We start from the raw sequence: 22733 nt of genomic DNA on the forward strand, positions 1-22733 counted from the left end.
ACTTCCTAAAGACCTCTTTGATTGAACTTTAAGTAATTACACACCCTCATAAAAAACATAGTGTGGATTAATAATTGCTATCCAATTATTATACATGCTGGAATACCGTTGTATTAAGACAAACTATAACAGAAACGGATTTTCCTGAAAGATGTATAAAGAAATACAGTCCTCTTCAACAAATAGAAGGTAAATTATTATTATTATTTTCTAATTATTTTCTAATTCTATAGGAAGTGTCACTTGTTACATTGTTTTGTTAGATGTCTTTTGTCTGCTAACCTTTATAGAGGTGTAGCATATGGAATTTTCACGTACAAACATTTTTAATGAAATTAATTAAATGAATTTTTAAACAATAATCTTTAAATGAGTGCCCCCACAAAGAGGTTTTCTTCTTTGGTTCCGTGGTTCTTTCCCGGGACAAAAAAACCCCCAGTCATTAGAAATATGTTTAAGTTAATATATTCAGGTTATTAGGTTATGCAGTGAAATTGTTTTATAGTAATGTAGAGATGTGCCCTGTGGGCACATCTGTGGTGGTGTCCCTAGCTGGGGACAGCGCTGGGGCAGCTTGTCTGTCCCCAGCGCTGGGTGCGTGGCGGCGGGTGTCCGGTGCAGGGATTACCCTTTTCCCTGCACCGGACCAGAGGCTTTGGAATCTTGGCGCCCTCCGGGAGCCAATCGCGGCTCCCGGAGCGGCAGCCAATCAGAGAGGGACGCGGCGAGCCAATCGGCGCTCGCCGCGTCATAGGCCCCGCCCCCGGCGTCTGACGTCAGACGCCGGGCGGGACCGTGAAGAAAAGGCCGCGCCGAAGAGCGGCAGAAGAGACGACGGGCGGGAGCGGAAGAGAGCGGGCGCGCAGAAGAGCGCGAAGAAAGAAGACGGGCTCGGAAAGGAAGATGTCCAGCGGCGGCTGGACGCGGCGCGACGACGGCGGCGCCGCTGGCCAGGACGGGCCAGCGGCCGAAGATTAAAGAACAGCACCGGATGGGTCACCAGGGGTGGGAAGCAAAGGGCTGCCGAAGCTCCCCCCTGGTGCCTCTCCCAGCGGGTCAGGTAGGCCCTTATCAGGCGCCCCTGTACCCGCCCCTCCCTAGACCACCGGGTGTTCAGGCAATAGGCCCGTGGGCACAGTCAGGCCCTCCCGGCCTGTGGGCATTGAGTCGGGCCCTCCCGGCCCGTGGGCATTGAGTCGGGCCTCCTGGCCCGTGGGGGCATATAGTCGGGCCCTCCTGGCCCGTTGCCAAGTAGGTACAGATAAGGTGACCCTGGGCATTAGGCCCAGGTCACCCAACGGGCACCAGTTAGGCGGGCACTAGGCCTGGGGCACAAGCCAGGCACTAGGCCTGTGGGGCATTAGAGGGCATTAGGCCCTAGTGTGTTTTGGCCATTAGGGAATATTAAGGTGACCCTGGGCACAAGGCCCAGGTCACCCAGCGGGCAGCAAGTTAGGCGGGCGCTAGGCCCGTGGGCGAAGTCAGGCCTCCGGCCTGTGTGCAGTTAGGGGGCGCTAGGCCCAGCGAAGCAGTGTTTTCCCCGAGGTGAGTACAGATGGCCCTGGGCGCTAGGCCCAGGCCACCCTGAGGTAATTAGGTGGGTGAGCTGTGCGGCCCCCACTACGGGGTGTTCTGAGTCGGGTAGATAAAGGGACAACACCGTGTTAAGTTGTATTCCGATGTGTGTGGTTACCGTGCAGGGCAAATTGCTGTTATGAGGTTTGTGCTAGTTATGTTGCACCACACCCACAGAGCTAGTTTGAGGGCTCTGCCGTTGTAGATAGTATAGGGTGTGACACTAGGGTAGAGTTAGGCCCTGCACGGCTGTTTCTCTTTGCCTCCTTACAGTAATGTTCCACTTTATACGTACATATATCTTTAGAGTTATTGAATACTTCTCCATACAGTGGGAAATAATATTTGAGCTGTCTATAAATTTGAGAGGTAAATAAATTCAATAGCATCCTGGAATTTTGGGGTATCATATAAATTTAAAATTGCATGTTTAGAAAATTGCACTTTTTTATTACATTTTTATACATGCTGTTTATTGCAAGGATTTTAACCTTTAACCTTTTTGAACAATAGAACATAATTGTATTGTACCGAACCCTTTTGCACCAGGAAGTACAGTACAGCCTGTTTTATTTCTGAATGCACAATCACCAACTGTACCGGAACCATGCCACCAGCACTGGTAGCTTCATGTAATATGTAGAACTGAAAGATAGGTCCTCAACCATGATATTGTGCCTACACTGAATTCAGTACAGAACGTTTTGCATAGGAAGTGATGCCCGGTTCTACATACTGTACTTCAGGAGGTTGTTGAGTCATTATCACTGTATACTTTGAGCCATTGGTTTTGTCGAGACACAGAAAGGCTGTTTATACTCTAACACTTTAGTTTAACTTCAGTTTAGTAGATGTCCTATAATCTAAAGTTGTTGTACTGTATGTAAACAAATGCTAATTGTATTCAAAGACAATAATGTCTGCTATATGTAATTAAAAAAAACTGAATTACATTTTTTTTTAAATACATCTAATTATAGATAATGGCATGACACACAGTAGGTATAAGCTGTAAGCACATTATAAAATATATAATACATTTAGCAGTATACAGTAAGTAAAGTGAATATATAAAAATCAAAATTGGACAAAATCTTAGTGAAGTACATTATTATTTTACTGTGATTATCTTCCCAATTGCTGATGTTTCTTTTTGGGCTACCTCTGGGGTTAGCATGCAGTCTTGGTAAAAGTTTGTGCTCCGGATGCATCCTATGGGGGTATGAGCCATCAGGAATTTGCACACAATTCTGCTAAAGTAAAACTGATATAAACAATTAGACAAATATAAAAATAAATAAAATAAGGAAGAATCAAGTGCCACCCATTCAGCACAAAATACCGTGCTTTTAAGTCTTGGGTTATGAGTTACGTACAGCATTAAAGTTTCTAATGCATGGTGGTATGTACTCTACACTTAATAAACAATCAGAAATATACTAATGAGCATCATAAAATGGCCCATACACAGGTTTTTTAAATGTATTTTCTTTTTGTTGATTTTAAATTAATTTTAATGTCATTCATTATTTCCATTTTTATTCATACAAGCTCTGAAATATATTTTTTAAACTAAAACATGTTTTAGATAGTTAAAAAATATTGCTGAATGCCTAATTTTTTATGTGATTGAAAAAAAATGTCTAAGATGCAACAAAACATGTATGTACAAAGAGCTCAATAGTATCCAAGTATTCCCCTTTGAGCTTGTATATATTCATGTACTGTAAAAAATGTTTTTATATATATATATATATATATATATATAGCAGAAGTAATGCCCAGCACTCCTGATCCTAGTATGAATAAATGCCTGGGTGCCCTCCACAGCAGTATGTGTAAGCAAAGGGGCTGCGGACCCCGAAACATTGGTTTTTATGTGATGTTTTCTAAACTACACTAATTGAAGATTTACCACCTCAAGACCTGAAGTGACGCCATTTCTTCTTTGATTGCTTATATATATATATATATATATATATATATATATATATTCTAATGAGCAATATTCTATTTTCCTCTTTTGTTTTTATTTGCTTGTGGTATTAGATTGTAGTGATCTACTGTCCAATATACCAGTCACAATAATTTTGAAACTCAGAGAATACATTTAGATTGTGCCTCAAGATATTATGCAATGTCACTGAGATCCTTTGACGTGTTGTGTTGCTAGAGTGCTTCTGTGTCACAAGGTCATGAGAACTTTAAGACCTCATGGACCATTCCTTGGTCATCACCTATGTTCTTCAGTATATGTGATCTAAAAACATATTGCCTTAAAGGATAAAGGATATAATTACTTCAATGACTCCAGAAAACCTAAGTATGTCATTGTTCTTTGACACTTTGATAATTGCAAAATCCAGTCAACACTACATTATTACGCTATATTGTATAAATGTCTGCTAAAACCTTACACATAAACAACAACATTGAAAACAAAACCAACATGTCACACTCCTAAATTATAACTGTGTTTTCAAAACAAAAGTTCCTATATTAAATGGGTTATTTACAGTGGCTGCACCAGAGGTGGGGCTAGTCCAAAAATCAAATAGAGGAGCCACACCAACTGCCAGTGAGTCCCAGCAAGCAATGTTTGGGGTGTCAGTTAGTGTGGCTCTCCTAGATGAATTTTGGACTGTGCAGCACCCCCACCTCTGGTGCTGCCACTGGACTTAATTATAATTTTTATTACATACATAGTAACAAACTAATATAGTAACATAGTTGTTGAGGTTGAAAAAAAACAATTGTCCATCGAGTCAACCTATATTTTGATTTACTGCTAGCACTGGATTATCTTTCCAAAGCCATATACTGTCTTACTATATCACATAATTTTATACATACATTGGTCACATATACATTTCTTATTAAATAGTACATTAAGACTAATTTGTTCATTTAATGTTTAATAATGCATTTCATTATGGAAACAAACAGCATCCAATTTGACTGCTCCCAATGTGTTTAGGTAAGCACAGATAGAACATGACTGGGAGCCGTCATAGATACACAGTGGATGATCCAGTCTACAGGAAGGAAACTGATTGATTTGGTTATTGCCTCTTATTATCTAAACATGCTAAGTTAAAAATACAGCTATACCTCAATCCTTCTACACTTAGGGTGTTGCTAAGACATTCTATGTGTTACTGAGATTTATTGGATCCAGTACATATAGAAGTATATAGGCGGTCCAGATCAAATCTCCTTGGATACATATAATATGGACTGGGTGTTTACAATATAAAGTAACATGCAATTATGGGCTTAATTCAGTAAGGATTGCATTTATAAAGCTGTGTGCAGCAGCTTTGCAATTGCAAACCTCTGCAATGCAAATGCAGGAGGAGGTGCATAGCACCTCCTTCCTTCATTTACGATATAAAAATTGTGATGGATGTGCTTGAAGTGAACATCGCAACCATCGGTCATGATGTTCATCTACAATGGCAGGCTGAGTAAGCCTGAGCTTACTCAGACTACCTGGTACAGGGTAGCTTGCGTGGCAAATGGAACTGCGTCTTGAAACTCAGTCTTTGGCCATGTCACTCCCGGAAACGGGGGTGACAGGTCCCTGTTTCAGGTAACGCCGGCTGCCTCTGCCCCGTTCATACCCCTGAATGTCTCTGCCTGTCAATCTGGCAGAGGTGCTCGCAATCTTGTGATGCAATCGCATGACCCATTCTGCACATGCGTAAGCAATCCTGTCTGAATTAGGACCTATGTCTATATAACATAGAGCCTACTTTTATTGTGCAGAAAACACCCAACATGCCCTCCACTTACTCTAAAGGTTTGCCATAATCCGTGGCGGAAGTAAAGGGGACAATGGAGTCGGTCGCCACCGGGCACTTGTTTTAAAAGGGCACCCTGACCTTCTCTATTGCCTCCTGTGGTATTGCCCTGCCACTACATTCATATATTGAGCAGTGCTGCAGCACTCACTAGCTCAGTGCAGTGGTAGGGGCGGAGGCAGGGTTTGCCGGCAGAGTCATCTGCCTCCTCACAGCCCTGCTGCCTGTCTCCTGCATGGACACCCGCCCTTTGTCCCACCGCCGCCCCTCAAGCTATTCAGCAGTGTGGGGACTCAGGAGCACCAGGTGAGATTGGAAGAGGGGAATGACAGGGAAGACTACCTGGGCAGTTACAGAGTGCATACAGGAGGGCACACTAGCTTAGTGTTTGGGATGGGGTAGGGTGTGTGTTGTGTATGTGGTGTGTGTGTGTGTGTGTGTGTGTGTGTGTGTGTGGCAATGTGTGTGTGTGTTCTGCTGCCTACTCTGATCTGAGGAGGGTCCCCACTTTCAACAAATGAGAGAGTTGCAAACTACAGAGAAAAAGTACTGGCGCTGAGTAGACACAGGTATAAAGGTTTCTATATAATCACCATCACACACAAATATATACACCAAGCTCTACCAGATAAAAAGTTAAATATTTGTATATAAAATAGTTCAATTCAAATGAAAATAAATATAATACTAATATAATAAGTATATGCCTGTAAAACGAAGGGGGATATACCCATATGTACTATATGAAAATGTTTCTAGGTGATTCATTACTGATACTGACTTTAATATTGTTCATTTTGACTCTTGATAAGTAATCATTAATGTATATATACCAGAGTATTGCTGTTGAAATCAGCTATTGGATATGGACGTGGTGTAGTTAATATCCCAGCAGTCGAGATCCCAGCGGTCAGAATTCTGACGCCGGGATCCTGACCGCCGAGAATGCCAAAACCTATGCCAGGGCTATTCCCACTCGTGAGTGTCCACGACTCCACAGAGTGGGAATAAAACCTGTGGCGAGCGCAGCGTGCCACCGAGCCCGCAGCAAGGCAAGGGGCTTTCTAGCGCTCGCCCCGTTGCCGGCATTCCGGCAGCCTGGATCCCGGTGTCGGTATTCTGACCGCCAGGATTTCGGACACCGGGATTCCATACCCAACCCGATTTGAACACCTGTTACCCAATTACTGCATACAAACCATGAGGGGTGAGCAATGATATAACTACTCTTGGATCTTCAATATGATCTATGCACCCACAGCACTGTGGATATTGTCACCTACAAACATTTTCATATGTACATATGGGAATATCCCCTTTCGTTTGATAGGCATATACCCTGCTGGGGTATTGCTGGTGAAAGTATGGAGGATAAGGGGGGGCACAATTGTTGTTTTGCCTCCGGGCACCTGATATGAACTTACACCCTTGGCCATAATCAATACAAAAATATGTACAAAAATGGAATAAATACATTTCTTACTTCACAAACTATATCTGCATAAAAAAGAGATTGGTCAATGGTCATACATAAGCTTCAAAAATCGTTCTAGCTCCTTACAATTTTTCTAGCCCTTGGCCCTATCCAGATTCACTTATTTCATTTGGGATACATATTTAGGATAGTTCTATATGAATAAAGAAACTGTGGAAGAGTAACGGAGTAATTGCCATGAAATAAAAATATATATTTTACCACAGTTATAAAAATGATGTCATGTCTGCCAAAAAAGAACAATATGAAACAACGTATATAAACTAATAGGCCCTACACACTCGGCGATGTGCAGCCGAGCTGCCCGACCGCCGATACGGGCGACGGGCGACCCGGCGGCGGGGGGGGCAGTGACGGGGGGAGTGAAGTTTCTTCACTCCCCCCGTCACCCGGCTCCGTAGACTTGCAGGCAAATATGGACGATCTCGTCCATAGTGGCCTGCATGCACAGTCGACATAGCACCAGCGATGAACGAGCGCGGTGCCGCGCATCGTTCATCGCTGGTGCCTCCACACTGCACGATATGAACGTTATCTCGTTCATTAATGAACGAGATCGCTCATATTGTGCAGTGATATCGGCATGTGTGTAGGGCCCATAAGAAAAAAATATTCCCTGTGCAGCATGCACAATGGAAAGATTGGTTTGGTTGTGAATAGGGGAAACAGTCCATGCACAAAGCAGTTAAAGTTGCAAAGCTGTTAGTACAGTAAAAACAACAATACATTGTAATATCAATGACCAAGTTTGTAGAACTGGACCATAAAAAGTAACTTTAAAAAAAAGTGTCTTTACTTATTGCTATCTTAAATTGTCCATGTGCACTAGATGTTCCCTTTAAGAGTTTGTAGACCTTACCTTCTTAGTTTGGTCTCATACACAAATGCCCTAAGCATTCAGACCTGATCGCTGTTGTGCGTTTTCGCAGGGTGGCAGATCATCGATCGACAGGCATGTGTACGGATCGTAATGCGCATGCGCGAGGCCAAACTGCAAAAGATTCCAGCTTCTTTTTTGATTGCTAGGTGTACGCAAGTTGATTGACAGGAAGTGGATGTTTGGGGATGGTAACTGGCTGTTTTCTGGGAGTGTCAGGAAAAATGCAGGCATTCCCAAGTGTTTTCAGGGAGGGTGTGTGACACCAGCTCCGGCCTCAAACAGCCTGTTGCTGACGCACTGTAGGAGTAGAGCTACGCACAGACTGGAAAAAACATTAGATGGGGAGTTATTTGTGAAAGGATTTGCAGCTGACTGGCGTACACAAAGCTTTTGCACGCCGTACGCAGACTTGCACAGGGCGGGTATTCATTCTGTTTGGGCAGCGACTATGTGATCGCAAACCTCTACAAATTTGCAAGGGAGCGATCAGAGCTGAATCGGGCCCTTAGTGAGACTGATATAAGTAAGGCACAGTCCAAGTGATATTTATTAGCAAGTGGAATACTGTATACAGACTGTGGCCAGCAGACAGTGAGACTGAAGAAGCAGGGCACAGTCAAGGGAGATCCATAGCAGATGAAGACACAGTCAGAATTTTGTATATGGCAAGACTAGTCAACTAACTCTGTAATGATACATGGAACCAATGCACTGGAACAACAGGAGCCTACAGTAATAACCAAGCAGTGTGGTCTAGGGATGACTGCCCTATATATTGAATAATTTTATTGACGAATAATCGTTTTCGCCAAAGTACAGCAACATTTTTAAAAGTGTGATAAGAAATATTTCCTTTTTTCTTTATTTGGCTGTAAAATGTTCCACATTTTGCTGGTGAAATTTAGCCTTAAATGTTCCCAGTAATACCCAACTGCACTGCACGGCAAAATGAATAGAAAATTGGTGCAAAATGTGGTGGGGAACGTCATTTTGCAGAATGCAAATCAATTAGAACTCAATTTGCTTAAAATGTTGCCATTATTTGTCACATACAGGGCAGTACGGATGGTGTAATGATTAGCATTACTTCCTCACAGCACTGAAGTGGCCCTAAATGTGTGGAGTTTGTATATTCTCCCCGTACTTGCGTGGGTTTCCTCCAGGTACTCTAGTTTCCTCCCACAATCCAAAAATATACTGGTAGGTTAATTTGCTTCCAACAAAAATTAACCCTAGTGTGAATGTGTCTGTGTGTACATGTGACAGGGAATATAGATTGTAAGCTACACTGAGGCAGGGACTGATGTGAATGGCCAAATATTATCTGTAAAGCGCTGCGGAATATGTGTGCGCTACATAAATAACTGGTAATTAATTAATTAATTGTTTCACTAATAGCCTTTCATATGCTATGATATACTGTGATTTTATTTTATGCAAGCCAAATAATGTGCAAAAATATCTGTTCAACCTGCATAACCACTTCACATACAGCAATAGGGATTCTTTATATATTTGGACAGTGGCTAAGGGGACATGTACTAAGCAGTGATAAAAGTGAAGTGAGCCAGTGGAGAAGTTGCTCATGGCAACCAATCAGCTGCTCTGTATACTTTTATAGTATGCAAATTATAAATGTTATATCAATACTGATTGGTTGCCATAGGCAGCTTCTCCACTGGCTCACTTCTCAACTTTTATCACTGCTTAGTACATCTCCCCCTAACAGTGGATGGTCTGAACATAAACTGTTATTTGGCTTTGGTAACAATTCTTGAGTGACATACTGAGAAGCTATGGGAATTATTTGGCCCAGCTGGTCCGCAGAAGGTCATGAGTCACTGTAAACTTTGGTTACAGGTCACCTTCGGTATAGGAACATGTTTAAAGCTTGACTTCTCATCTGTTTTATTTTTCTTAGATGCAAAATATATCCCATTGGACAGTTCAGCAGTGTATTCTAGAAATTGTGACGTTAACAAATGGTTTTATAAATAAGGGTTAATTTAAAATTATTGTACGTTGTATGCATCTTTTCATTTTAGGAAGAAATACTGAACATTGCATAGATATGAATATCAACTGAATCACTGTTGTCTCTGCCAAGGTTAATTTCATTGTAATCCATAAACTCTAAGTATCTAGTGCCCCCAAAGGCAAACTTATAATGACATATGATAAAAATGCTTTCTTATCATTTTGGAAGAATACTCTGCTAACTTCTGAGACAGTAATATGAAAGATGTTACTGTCAAAATTAGTGAAATAATAAGATTTTACTCACCGGTAAATCTATTTCTCGTAGTCCGTAGTGGATGCTGGGGACTCCGTAAGGACCATGGGGAATAGACGGGCTCCGCAGGAGACTGGGCACTCTAAAAGAAAGATTAGGTACTATCTGGTGTGCACTGGCTCCTCCCTCTATGCCCCTCCTCCAGACCTCAGTTAGGATACTGTGCCCGGAAGAGCTGACACAATAAGGAAGGATTTTGAATCCCGGGTAAGACTCATACCAGCCACACCAATCACACCGTATAACTCGTGATACTATACCCAGTTAACAGTATGAAATAAAACTGAGCCTCTCAACAGATGGCTCAACAATAACCCTTTAGTTAGGCAATAACTATAAACAAGTATTGCAGACAATCCGCACTTGGGATGGGCGCCCAGCATCCACTACGGACTACGAGAAATAGATTTACCGGTGAGTAAAATCTTATTTTCTCTGACGTCCTAGTGGATGCTGGGGACTCCGTAAGGACCATGGGGATTATACCAAAGCTCCCAAACGGGCGGGAGAGTGCGGATGACTCTGCAGCACCGAATGAGAGAACTCAAGGTCCTCCTCAGCCAGGGTATCAAATTTGTAGAATTTAGCAAACGTGTTTGCCCCTGACCAAGTTGCAGCTCGGCAAAGTTGTAAAGCCGAGACCCCTCGGGCAGCCGCCCAAGATGAGCCCACTTTCCTCGTGGAATGGGCTTTCACTGATTTAGGATGCGGCAATCCAGCCGCAGAATGCGCCAGCTGAATTGTGCTACAAATCCAGCGAGCAATAGTCTGCTTAGAAGCAGGAGCACCTATCTTGTTGGGTGCATACAGGACAAAAAGCGAGTCAGTCTTCCTGACTCCAGCCGTCCTGGAAACATAAAGTTTCAAGGCCTTGACTACATCCAGTAACTTGGAATCCTCCAAGTCCCTAGTAGCCGCAGGCACTACAATAGGTTGGTTCAAGTGAAAAGCTGATACCACCTGAGGGAGAAACTGGGGACGAGTCCTCAATTCTGCCCTATCCATATGGAAAATCAGATAAGGGCTTTTATATGACAAAGCCGCCAATTCTGACACACGCCTGGCCGAAGCCAAGGCCAATAACATGACCACTTTCCACTTGAGATATTTCAGATCCACAGTTTTAAGTGGCTCAAACCAATGTGATTTCAGGAAACTCAACACCACGTTGAGATCCCACGGTGCCACAGGAGGCACAAAAGGGGGGCTGAATATGTAGCACTCCCTTTACAAAAGTCTGAACTTCAGGCAGTGAAGCCAGTTCTTTCTGGAAGAAAATCGACAGAGCCGAAATCTGGACCTTAATGGAACCCAATTTTAGGCCCATAGTCACTCCCGACTGTAGGAAGTGCAGAAAACGACCCAGCTGAAATTCCTCTGTTGGGGCCATCCTGGCCTCACACCACGCAACATATTTTCGCCAAATACGGTGATAATGGATTGCGGTTACTTCTTTCCTGGCTTTTATCAGCGTAGGAATGACTTCCTCCGGAATGCCCTTTTGCTTTAGGATCCGGAATTCAACCGCCATGCCGTCCAACGCAGCCGCGGTAAGTCTTGGAACAGACAGGGCCCCTGCTGTAGCAGATCCTGTCTGAGCGGTAGAGGCCATGGGTCCTCTGATATTATTTCTGTAAGTTCTGGGTACCAAGCTCTTCTTGGCCCATCCGGAACCACGAGTATCGTTCTTACTCCTCGTTTTCTTATTATTCTCAGTACCTTTGGTATGAGAGGCAGAGGAGGGAATACATAAACCGACTGGTACACCCACGGTGTCACTAGAGCGTCCACAGCTTTTGCCTGAGGGTCCCTTGACCTGGCGCAATATCTAGTTTTTTGTTTAGGCGGGACGCCATCATGTCCACCTGTGGCCTTTCCCAACGGTTTACCAACAGTTGGAAGACTTCTGGATGAAGTCCCCACTCTCCCGGGTGGAGGTCGTGCCTGCTGAGGAAGTCTGCTTCCCAGTTGTCCACTCCCGGAATGAACACTGCTGACAGTGCTAAGACGTGATTTTCCGCCCATCGGAGAATCCTTGTGGCTTCTGCCATCGCCATCCTGCTTCTTGTGCCGCCCTGTCGGTTTACATGGGCGACTGCCGTGATGTTGTCTGATTGGATCAGTACCGGCTGGTTTTGAAGCAAAGGCCTTGCCAGACTTAGGGCATTGTAAATGGCCCTCAGTTCCAGAATATTTATGTGTTGGGACGACTCCTGACTTGACCAAAGTCCATGGAAATTTCTTCCCTGTGTGACTGCCCCCCAGCCTCGAAGGCTGGCATCCGTGGTAACCAGGACTTAGTCCTGTATGCCGAATCTGCGGCCCTCTTGAAGATGAGCACTCTGCAGCCCCCACAGTAGAGATACCCTGGTCCTTGGAGACAGGGTTATCAGCCGATGCATCTGAAGATGCGATCCCGACCACTTGTCCAAGAGGTCCCACTAAAAGGTTCTTGTATGGAACCTGCCGAATGGAATTTTGCTTCGTAAGAAGTTACCATTTTTCCAAGGACTCGTGTGCAGTGATGCACCGATACCTGTTTTTGTTTTCAGGAGGTCTCTGACTAGAGATGACAGCTCCTTGGCTTTCTCCTGCAGGAGATACACTTTTTTCTGTTCTGTGTCCAGAACCATCCCCAGGAACAGTAGGCGTGTGGTAGGAACCAGCTGTGACTTTGGAATGTATAGAATCCATCCCTGCTGTTGTAGCACTTCCCGAGATAGTGCTACTCCGACCAACACTGCTCCTTGGACCTCGCCTTTATAAGGAGATCGTCCAAGTACGGGATAATTAAAACTCCCTTTTTTCGAAGGAGTATCATCAATTCTGCCATTACCTTGGTAAAGACCCTCGGTGCCGTGGACAGTCCAAACGGCAGTGTTTGGAATTGGTAATGGCACTCCTGTACCACAAATCTGAGGTACTCCTGGTGAGGATGGTAAATGGGAACATGTAGTAAGCATCCTTGATGTCCAGGGATACCATGTAATCCCCCTCCTCCAGGCTTGCAATAACCGCCCTGAGCGATTCCATCTTGAACTTGAATTTTTTTATGTGTGTGTTCAAGGATTTTAAATTTGAAATGGGGAGACTTCCGGTGGGTGGCGCATCCAAGATGGCCACGTTTTAACCGAGCTCTGCTCACAAAGGCCCCATCCATCACCATCCACTCACTTCCCAACCGCCTATTGGGATATCTTGGACGAGATATCCTTCCCCTAGCACTGGGATACCCGCTGCTGCCTGTCTGGAGAAGATCCGTGGAGTGGAGGCCCTGTTCCCCGGAGTCGGGCCCTCGTCCGGGCCGCCGCGTGGCGAGGATCCGCGCTATCCGCCCTCCTGTTTAGATCATCCTGCGATCACTGCCGGACAGCTTGCTACACCTTTGCCCCGGATCTGGGGAAACCTGCCGTACTGTCCCCTCGAGCCGCCGCCTACCTGCCGTCGGGCTGAGGGCTAAGCCCGGGTATCCGTGGAGCCTCCTGTGGGGCGCCTAAGTTGCTGGCGGGCCGGGGAAGCTGGAAGTAGAAGAAGAAGCTGACACTCACCTCCTCCCGCTCCTGGGACTCCTGCGGCTGCTGGATCGGGGCCGCGCTGGAAACCTGCGGTCCGAGGTGTTCGGGGCTCCGTCACCTTGGCCGTTGCTCGACTCACACACGCGCCATGGTTCCCCTGAAGGGTAGACTGCCGCTGGCCTAACCCCCTCCGGCGCTGACTCGCGCTCACGCTCCCCGCACGCCTGCTTGTGCTTCCCCGCGGAGGGCCGTGGACTGCCTATGACGTCCTGGCTCGACTTGCAGCTACTTCTCTAACCCACCCTTACGACACGCCATATACCCCCAGGTGTCTCGGGGCTGCTTGCCGAGTGCCTGAGCTGAGGTCGTGCTGTGACTGGACTTCTCCGAGAGCTGGGCCTGACGGAGACGGGGGCGAGAAACTGAGACGCCCGGAGCTGCAATACCCGGACGGCGCCTCACCTACCCCGGCACTCTCCGAGGAACCTGGTCCTGTTTAACCTCCCAGCGGATGGTCCTGCTGCCGAGACCCCTGCCTGCGGTGAGGCTCGTGACCGGAGACGCTCACTGCCTGCCTGCCTCTGCTCCCCCACGACCCCCCCAACGATATAAGCCCGCTGATGTCGGCTTTTCGCCTCTAAGATCCCGCTGCCGCGACTGGGAGACTTGGGCTTTGTTGGCCAAACACTACACTATTGCGGCTGCTTCTCCTGTGCTCTGAAAGGGATCCTGGTACCCTAAGTGGGGACAGCTGCATGTTCCGAGTCTGAGGGTTATAGCTGGCGCCTTTTGCCCCTACTGTGACAGTCCCTGGGACCTGCTGGAGCTCCTGGATGCTACAGGACTATTGACTATTGGAGTGTGCCTGGTATTATTATTACCTCTGCCCTTATTTTCTTTTTATTGTACTCATCTTACATATTACACTCTCTTTTTATTTTTCTGCTGCCTCTCCTCTTATCTCATTAATCCTCTGATGCTACCCTTTTCTCCTTATTCCCCCTCTCATTTCCACTCAAAAGATATTATATACCCCATTTCTCCTCACACTGATCCTGTACGAATTGTTGCAACCCTGCTCACTGGCCTGGTATACACTGCCACCCTGTGGCAGATTATCGTTATTGTGCATATTACATACCTCACTGGTACAATATTGTTAACTTATATTCTGAACCTGTTTAAATCACTTGTTATTACTTCTGCCAGTATACCTACTATTTCATAACCTCTTTTTTGATATCAGAGCCTGCTGTTAAGTTACAGGATTGTTACATAGCTAGGAGGTGTAGAATTTATATCTAATTATGTGATATTTTACATACCCTCTTGGGGCGATATACTTTACGATTTCAGATGTTTATCATCTGACACTTCTATTTACTGGTGAACAGTGTCCGATCCTCTTGGATCTTTCCTACTAAACATTTCATAATTAATGGAGAGGTTTCTGAACAGAACCGTATCAGAAACTATGGTCAAAAAAAAGCCAAATAAGACAGGTGGCTCTTCCCCTTCTCAGTCACAGCCCGTAACAAATATGGATGGGAACTCCGACCTCACGTCCCAACCTGACATGACCCCCCCAGTGTCCCAAACCGCTAAAGAGATTCTATCGGTGCTAATGCCCCATATTGATAGGAAATTAGACGAATTTAGAGATTAATTTCAGTCTGCCCTGAGAGACGTGGCTTCGAATACCTCGAGAATATCAGAGGTGGAGCAGAGAGTCAGTGATATAGAGGACATGGTCCGCAATGTGGAGTCCTCGGCTGACTCGTCCATTGGCATGATCCGGGAGCTCCAAGACAAGCTAGATGAACTAGAAAATCGAAACAGGAGAAACAATCTTCGCTTTATTGGTATCCCGGAGCATGTCAAACCTTCCTTATTGGGGGACTTCCTGGCCTCTCAATTAGTTCCTGCTCTCCATATACCCGACAATATGGAATTCCCCCAGGTTGAAAGGGTTCATAGGGTGGGGGCTGAGCGGGAAGGTCCTAATTCCCCTCCAAGGCCGGTAGTGGCCCGTTACTTTGATTATAGGACGAAGGAAATAATATTACGCGCATATAAGAAAATGGGCAAATTAGTTATTGAAGGTACCCGTATATTGATTTTTCAAGATTTTTCAGTGGCGGTCACCCAAAAACGCAGAGCATTCTCACCTGTTTGCAAATTCTTAGTAGAATCGCAAAAACGCTTTGCCTTGCTTTACCCGGCTAGACTGAGGGTCACCGATAATGGCCGCACCCTTTTTTTTGATGACCCAGAAGAGGCCCGTAGACATTTTCTGTCTCCTCTCTCCCTACAGAGTTCACCAGTAACACTATCCCAGAGATCTCCCAATCGCTGAGCGGGTTTGCAAACACAAATATGGTTTTTGTACTTTTACACTGTTCAAAATTCAGCGATAGGGGACAAGGTTCTGTTTTCTATTCGCCCCTCGACAGTTAACAGTTATTATGCTATTACGCAGGAGATTGGTTCTCCACATTCAGTTTACTATTTGTTTTTTGTTGATTCTAAGAGTTGGTTGCAGTGTTGTCACTGTGACCCCCCAGGTAAATTTTTGGTATGAGAAAATTCAGAAAAGGTTATTGAAGCATGACTTCTCATTTTTTGACAATTGTGATATGATTAATCTATTATATTTACAAATGTTTATGTGACATTTTGGAGCGACGATGGCAGAGAGATGGGAACACCTAGCCGAGAATGGGTTTGAGGGGCTATCCTCCGCTTGCTGGGATGGGGGACCCCAGTGTACATTGCAGGGACCGTGTGGTGAACCAACCGCAGTGCGATCTGGGATTGGATGATGGCAGGTACTACACATAATTTACCAAACATGCCTCCCCATGACTCGATAAAATGCTTATCATGGAATGTAGGTGGGCTTAACACCCCTATTAAACGCCAAAGGGTCCTATCCCATCTGAAGAAATTCAGTCCAGACATCATCTTCCTACAGGAAACCCACTGGAGGGAGGGTGATGGCTCCTCCCTCCGCGCTGGCTGGCTTGGTGATTGTTTTTCGGCCTCATTTGTTAACAAGACAAGAGGGGTGGCCATTCTTTTTGCACGACACCTCCCATACACTATCTTGAATGTTGTCCCAGATCCTGATGGTCGATATATACTGATAGATGTTAAGATTGGAGATGCCACATACACTCTTGTGAACATATACGCCCCCAACACTCAGGTGTCTGAATTCTTGACCAAGGTAACCTTCCATATACAACAGCGGGAGAATTTTCCATTAATACTTGGAGGGGACTTCAATACGGTGCGTGATCCGACCTTAGATAAAACTCCAATCCCGTCCAACCGCCATTCTCCTATTTGGTCTACACTTGTGAAATTTATACTGGGGCTCCAAGTGACTGATGTCTGGAGACTCTTTAACCCATCAGATAAATCCTTCACTTTTCACTCGGGAGTCCATCGCACGGTCTCTCGTATAGATTATTTCTTAGTGGCGGACTCTTTAATATCAGAGGTGACCTCCGCAAACATCGCGGAAATTTTGGTTTCGGATCACGCACCGATTGAATTTTCATTTAGGATGCCACGCATAGGTCCCACACACCTTACTTGGAGATTTCCCGCATATTTATCTCAATCAGAAAAATGTAAAGAGTATTTGAAACGTAATTGGCTAGATTATGTAGACAATAATATTACACATTGGAATGAACCGGTTCTTTTCTGGGAAGCATCAAAGTCCGTGATGCGTGGTAGTATCATCTCATACGTATCGGGACGCAATAAGATTCAAAAAGACCAATATCGCACCCTCTCCCACAAGGTACAGACTACGTTTGCTGAATATGTGACGGACCCCTTGGAGGAGAAATTAATTATATATAATCAGGCTAAATCTGTATTGGAAAATTTTTTACTTTCCCAGGCCCAATCACGTCTAGACTAGAGATGAGCGGGTTCGGTTCCTCGGAATCCGAACCCGCCCGAACTTCAGCTTTTTTTACACGGATCCGAGCGACTCGGATCTTCCCGCCTTGCTCGGTTAACCCGAGCGCGCCCGAACGTTATCATGACGCTGTCGGATTCTCGCGAGGCTCGGATTCTATCGCGAGACTCGGATTCTATATAAGGAGCCGCGCGTCGACGCCATTTTCACACGTGCATTGAGATTGATAGGGAGAGGACGTGGCTGGCGTCCTCTCCATTTAGATTATAAGAGAGAGAGATTTACTGGAGCTTAGGACTAGGAGGAGTACTGTAGAAGTGTAGAGAGTGCAGAGAGTTTACTAGTGAGTGACCACCAGACAGTGCAGTTTATTTAATATATCCGTTCTCTGCCTGAAAAAAGCGATACACACAGTGACTCAGTCACATACCATATCTGTGTGCACTGCTCAGGCTCAGCCCAGTGTGCTGCATCATCTATATATATTATATATCTGTCTGACTGCTCAGCTCACACAGCTTATAATTGTGGGGGAGACTGGGGAGCACTGCAGTGCCAGTTATAGGTTATAGCAGGAGCCAGGAGTACATAATATTATATAGTGAGTGACCACCAGACAGTGCAGTTTATTTAATATATCCGTTCTCTGCCTGAAAAAAGCGATACACACAGTGACTCAGTCACATATCATATCTGTGTGCACTGCTCAGGCTCAGCCCAGTGTGCTGCATCATCTATATATATTATATATCTGTCTGACTGCTCAGCTCACACAGCTTATAATTGTGGGGGAGACTGGGGAGCACTGCAGTGCCAGTTATAGGTTATAGCAGGAGCCAGGAGTACATAATATTATATTAAAATTAAACAGTGCACACTTTTGCTGCAGGAGTGCCACTGCCAGTGTGACTGACCAGTGACCTGACCACACTGACCACCAGTATAGTTAGTAGTATACTTATATTGTGATTGCCTGAAAAAGTTAAACACTCGTCGTGTGACTTCACTTGTGTGTTGTTGTTTTTTTTATTCTATAAAAATAAAACTCATTCTGCTGACAGACAGTGTCCAGCAGGTCCGTCATTATATAATATATAATATATACCTGTCCGGCTGCAGTAGTGATATATATATATATTTTTTATATCATTTATCATCCAGTCGCAGCAGACACAGTACGGTAGTTCACGGCTGTGGCTACCTCTGTGTCTGCACTCGGCAGGCAGTCCGTCCATAATTGTATACCACCTAACCGTGGTTTTTTTTTCTTCTTTATACATACATACTACTACGACATCTCTTTATCAACCAGTCTATATTAGCAGCAGACACAGTACAGTATGGTAGTTCACGGCTGTGGCTACCTCTGTGTCTGCACTCGGCAGGCAGTCCGTCCATAATTGTATACCACCTAACCGTGGTTTTTTTTTCTTTCTTCTTTATACATACATAGTTACATAGACATCTCTTTATCAACCAGTCTATATTAGCAGCAGACACAGTACAGTACGGTAGTTCACGGCTGTGGCTACCTCTGTGTCTGCACTCGGCAGGCAGTCCGTCCATAATTGTATACCACCTAACCGTGTTTTTTTTTTCTTTCTTCTTTATACATACATAGTTACATAGACATCTCTTTATCAACCAGTCTATATTAGCAGCAGACACAGTACAGTACGGTAGTTCACGGCTGTGGCTACCTCTGTGTCTGCACTCGGCAGGCAGTCCGTCCATAATTGTATACCACCTAACCATGGTTTTTTTTTCTTTCTTCTTTATACATACATACTACTACGACATCTCTTTATCAACCAGTCTATATTATTAGCAGCAGACACAGTACAGTACGGTAGTTCACGGCTGTGGCTACCTCTGTGTCTACACTCGGCAGGCAGTCCGTCCATAATTGTATACCACCTAACCGTGGTTTTTTTTTCTTTCTTCTTTATACATACATAGTTACATAGACATCTCTTTATCAACCAGTCTATATTAGCAGCAGACACAGTACAGTACGGTAGTTCACGGCTGTGGCTACCTCTGTGTCTGCACTCGGCAGGCAGTCCATAATTGTATACTAGTATCCATCTCCATTGTTTACCTGAGGTGCCTTTTAGTTGTGCCTATTAAAATATGGAGAACAAAAATGTTGAGGTTCCAAAATTAGGGAAAGATCAAGATCCACTTCCACCTCGTGCTGAAGCTGCTGCCACTAGTCATGGCCGAGACGATGAAATGCCAGCAACGTCGTCTGCCAAGGCCGATGCCCAATGGCATAGTACAGAGCATGTCAAATCCAAAACACCAAATATCAGAAAAAAAAGGACTCCAAAACCTAAAATAAAATTGTCGGAGGAGAAGCGTAAACTTGCCAATATGCCATTTACGACACGGAGTGGCAAGGAACGGCTGAGGCCCTGGCCTATGTTCATGGCTAGTGGTTCAGCTTCACATGAGGATGGAAGCACTCAGCCTCTCGCTAGAAAAATGAAAAGACTCAAGCTGGCAAAAGCAGCACAGCAAAGAACTGTGCATTCTTCGAAATCCCAAATCCACAAGGAGAGTCCAATTGTGTCGGTTGCGATGCCTGACCTTCCCAACACTGGACGTGAAGAGCATGCGCCTTCCACCATTTGCACGCCCCCTGCAAGTGCTGGAAGGAGCACCCGCAGTCCAGTTCCTGATAGTCAGATTGAAGATGTCAGTGTTGAAGTACACCAGGATGAGGAGGATATGGGTGTTGCTGGCGCTGGGGAGGAAATTGACCAGGAGGATTCTGATGGTGAGGTGGTTTGTTTAAGTCAGGCACCCGGGGAGACACCTGTTGTCCGTGGGAGGAATATGGCCGTTGACATGCCAGGTGAAAATACCAAAAAAATCTGCTCTTCGGTGTGGAGGTATTTCACCAGAAATGCGGACAACAGGTGTCAAGCTGTGTGTTCCCTTTGTCAAGCTGTAATAAGTAGGGGTAAGGACGTTAACCACCTCGGAACATCCTCCCTTATACGTCACCTGCAGCGCATTCATAATAAGTCAGTGACAAGTTCAAAAACTTTGGGTGACAGCGGAAGCAGTCCACTGACCAGTAAATCCCTTCCTCTTGTAACCAAGCTCACGCAAACCACCCCACCAACTCCCTCAGTGTCAATTTCCTCCTTCCCCAGGAATGCCAATAGTCCTGCAGGCCATGTCACTGGCAATTCTGACGATTCCTCTCCTGCCTGGGATTCCTCCGATGCATCCTTGCGTGTAATGCCTACTGCTGCTGGCGCTGCTGTTGTTGCTGCTGGGAGTCGATGGTCATCCCAGAGGGGAAGTCGTAAGCCCACTTGTACTACTTCCAGTAAGCAATTGACTGTTCAACAGTCCTTTGCGAGGAAGATGAAATATCACAGCAGTCATCCTGCTGCAAAGCGGATAACTGAGGCCTTGACAACTATGTTGGTGTTAGACGTGCGTCCGGTATCCGCCGTTAGTTCACAGGGAACTAGACAATTTATTGAGGCAGTGTGCCCCCGTTACCAAATACCATCTAGGTTCCACTTCTCTAGGCAGGCGATACCGAGAATGTACACGGACGTCAGAAAAAGACTCACCAGTGTCCTAAAAAATGCAGTTGTACCCAATGTCCACTTAACCACGGACATGTGGACAAGTGGAGCAGGGCAGGGTCAGGACTATATGACTGTGACAGCCCACTGGGTAGATGTATGGACTCCCGCCGCAAGAACAGCAGCGGCGGCACCAGTAGCAGCATCTCGCAAACGCCAACTCTTTCCTAGGCAGGCTACGCTTTGTATCACCGCTTTCCAGAATACGCACACAGCTGAAAACCTCTTACGGCAACTGAGGAAGATCATCGCGGAATGGCTTACCCCAATTGGACTCTCCTGTGGATTTGTGGCATCGGACAACGCCAGCAATATTGTGTGTGCATTAAATATGGGCAAATTCCAGCACGTCCCATGTTTTGCACATACCTTGAATTTGGTGGTGCAGAATTTTTTAAAAAACGACAGGGGCGTGCAAGAGATGCTGTCGGTGGCCAGAAGAATTGCGGGACACTTTCGGCGTACAGGCACCACGTACAGAAGACTGGAGCACCACCAAAAACTACTGAACCTGCCCTGCCATCATCTGAAGCAAGAAGTGGTAACGAGGTGGAATTCAACCCTCTATATGCTTCAGAGGCTGGAGGAGCAGCAAAAGGCCATTCAAGCCTATACAATTGAGCACGATATAGTAGGTGGAATGCACCTGTCTCAAGCGCAGTGGAGAATGATTTCAACGTTGTGCAAGGTTCTGATGCCCTTTGAACTTGCCACACGTGAAGTCAGTTCAGACACTGCCAGCCTGAGTCAGGTCATTCCCCTCATCAGGCTTTTGCAGAAGAAGCTGGAGACATTGAAGGAGGAGCTAACACGGAGCGATTCCGCTAGGCATGTGGGACTTGTGGATGGAGCCCTTAATTCGCTTAACAAGGATTCACGGGTGGTCAATCTGTTGAAATCAGAGCACTACATTTTAGCCACCGTGCTCGATCCTAGATTTAAAGCCTACCTTGGATCTCTCTTTCCGGCAGACACAAGTCTGCTGGGGTTGAAAGACCTGCTGGTGACAAAATTGTCAAGTCAAGCGGAACGCGACCTGTCAACATCTCCTCCTTCACATTCTCCCGCAACTGGGGGTGCGAGGAAAAGGCTCAGAATTCCGAGCCCACCCGCTGGCGGTGATGCAGGGCAGTCTGGAGCGACTGCTGATGCTGACATCTGGTCCGGACTGAAGGACCTGACAACGATTACGGACATGTCGTCTACTGTCACTGCATATGATTCTCTCAACATTGATAGAATGGTGGAGGATTATATGAGTGACCGCATCCAAGTAGGCACGTCACACAGTCCGTACTTATACTGGCAGGAAAAAGAGGCAATTTGGAGGCCCTTGCACAAACTGGCTTTATTCTACCTAAGTTGCCCTCCCACAAGTGTGTACTCCGAAAGAGTGTTTAGTGCCGCCGCTCACCTTGTCAGCAATCGGCGTACGAGGTTACATCCAGAAAATGTGGAGAAGATGATGTTCATTAAAATGAATTATAATCAATTCCTCCGCGGAGACATTGACCAGCAGCAATTGCCTCCACAAAGTACACAGGGAGCTGAGATGGTGGATTCCAGTGGGGACGAATTGATAATCTGTGAGGAGGGGGATGTTCACGGTGATATATCGGAGGGT

Source organism: Pseudophryne corroboree, chromosome 2 (assembly GCF_028390025.1).
Source record: "Pseudophryne corroboree isolate aPseCor3 chromosome 2, aPseCor3.hap2, whole genome shotgun sequence".
In the NCBI taxonomy this organism is placed as follows: domain Eukaryota; kingdom Metazoa; phylum Chordata; class Amphibia; order Anura; family Myobatrachidae; genus Pseudophryne; species Pseudophryne corroboree.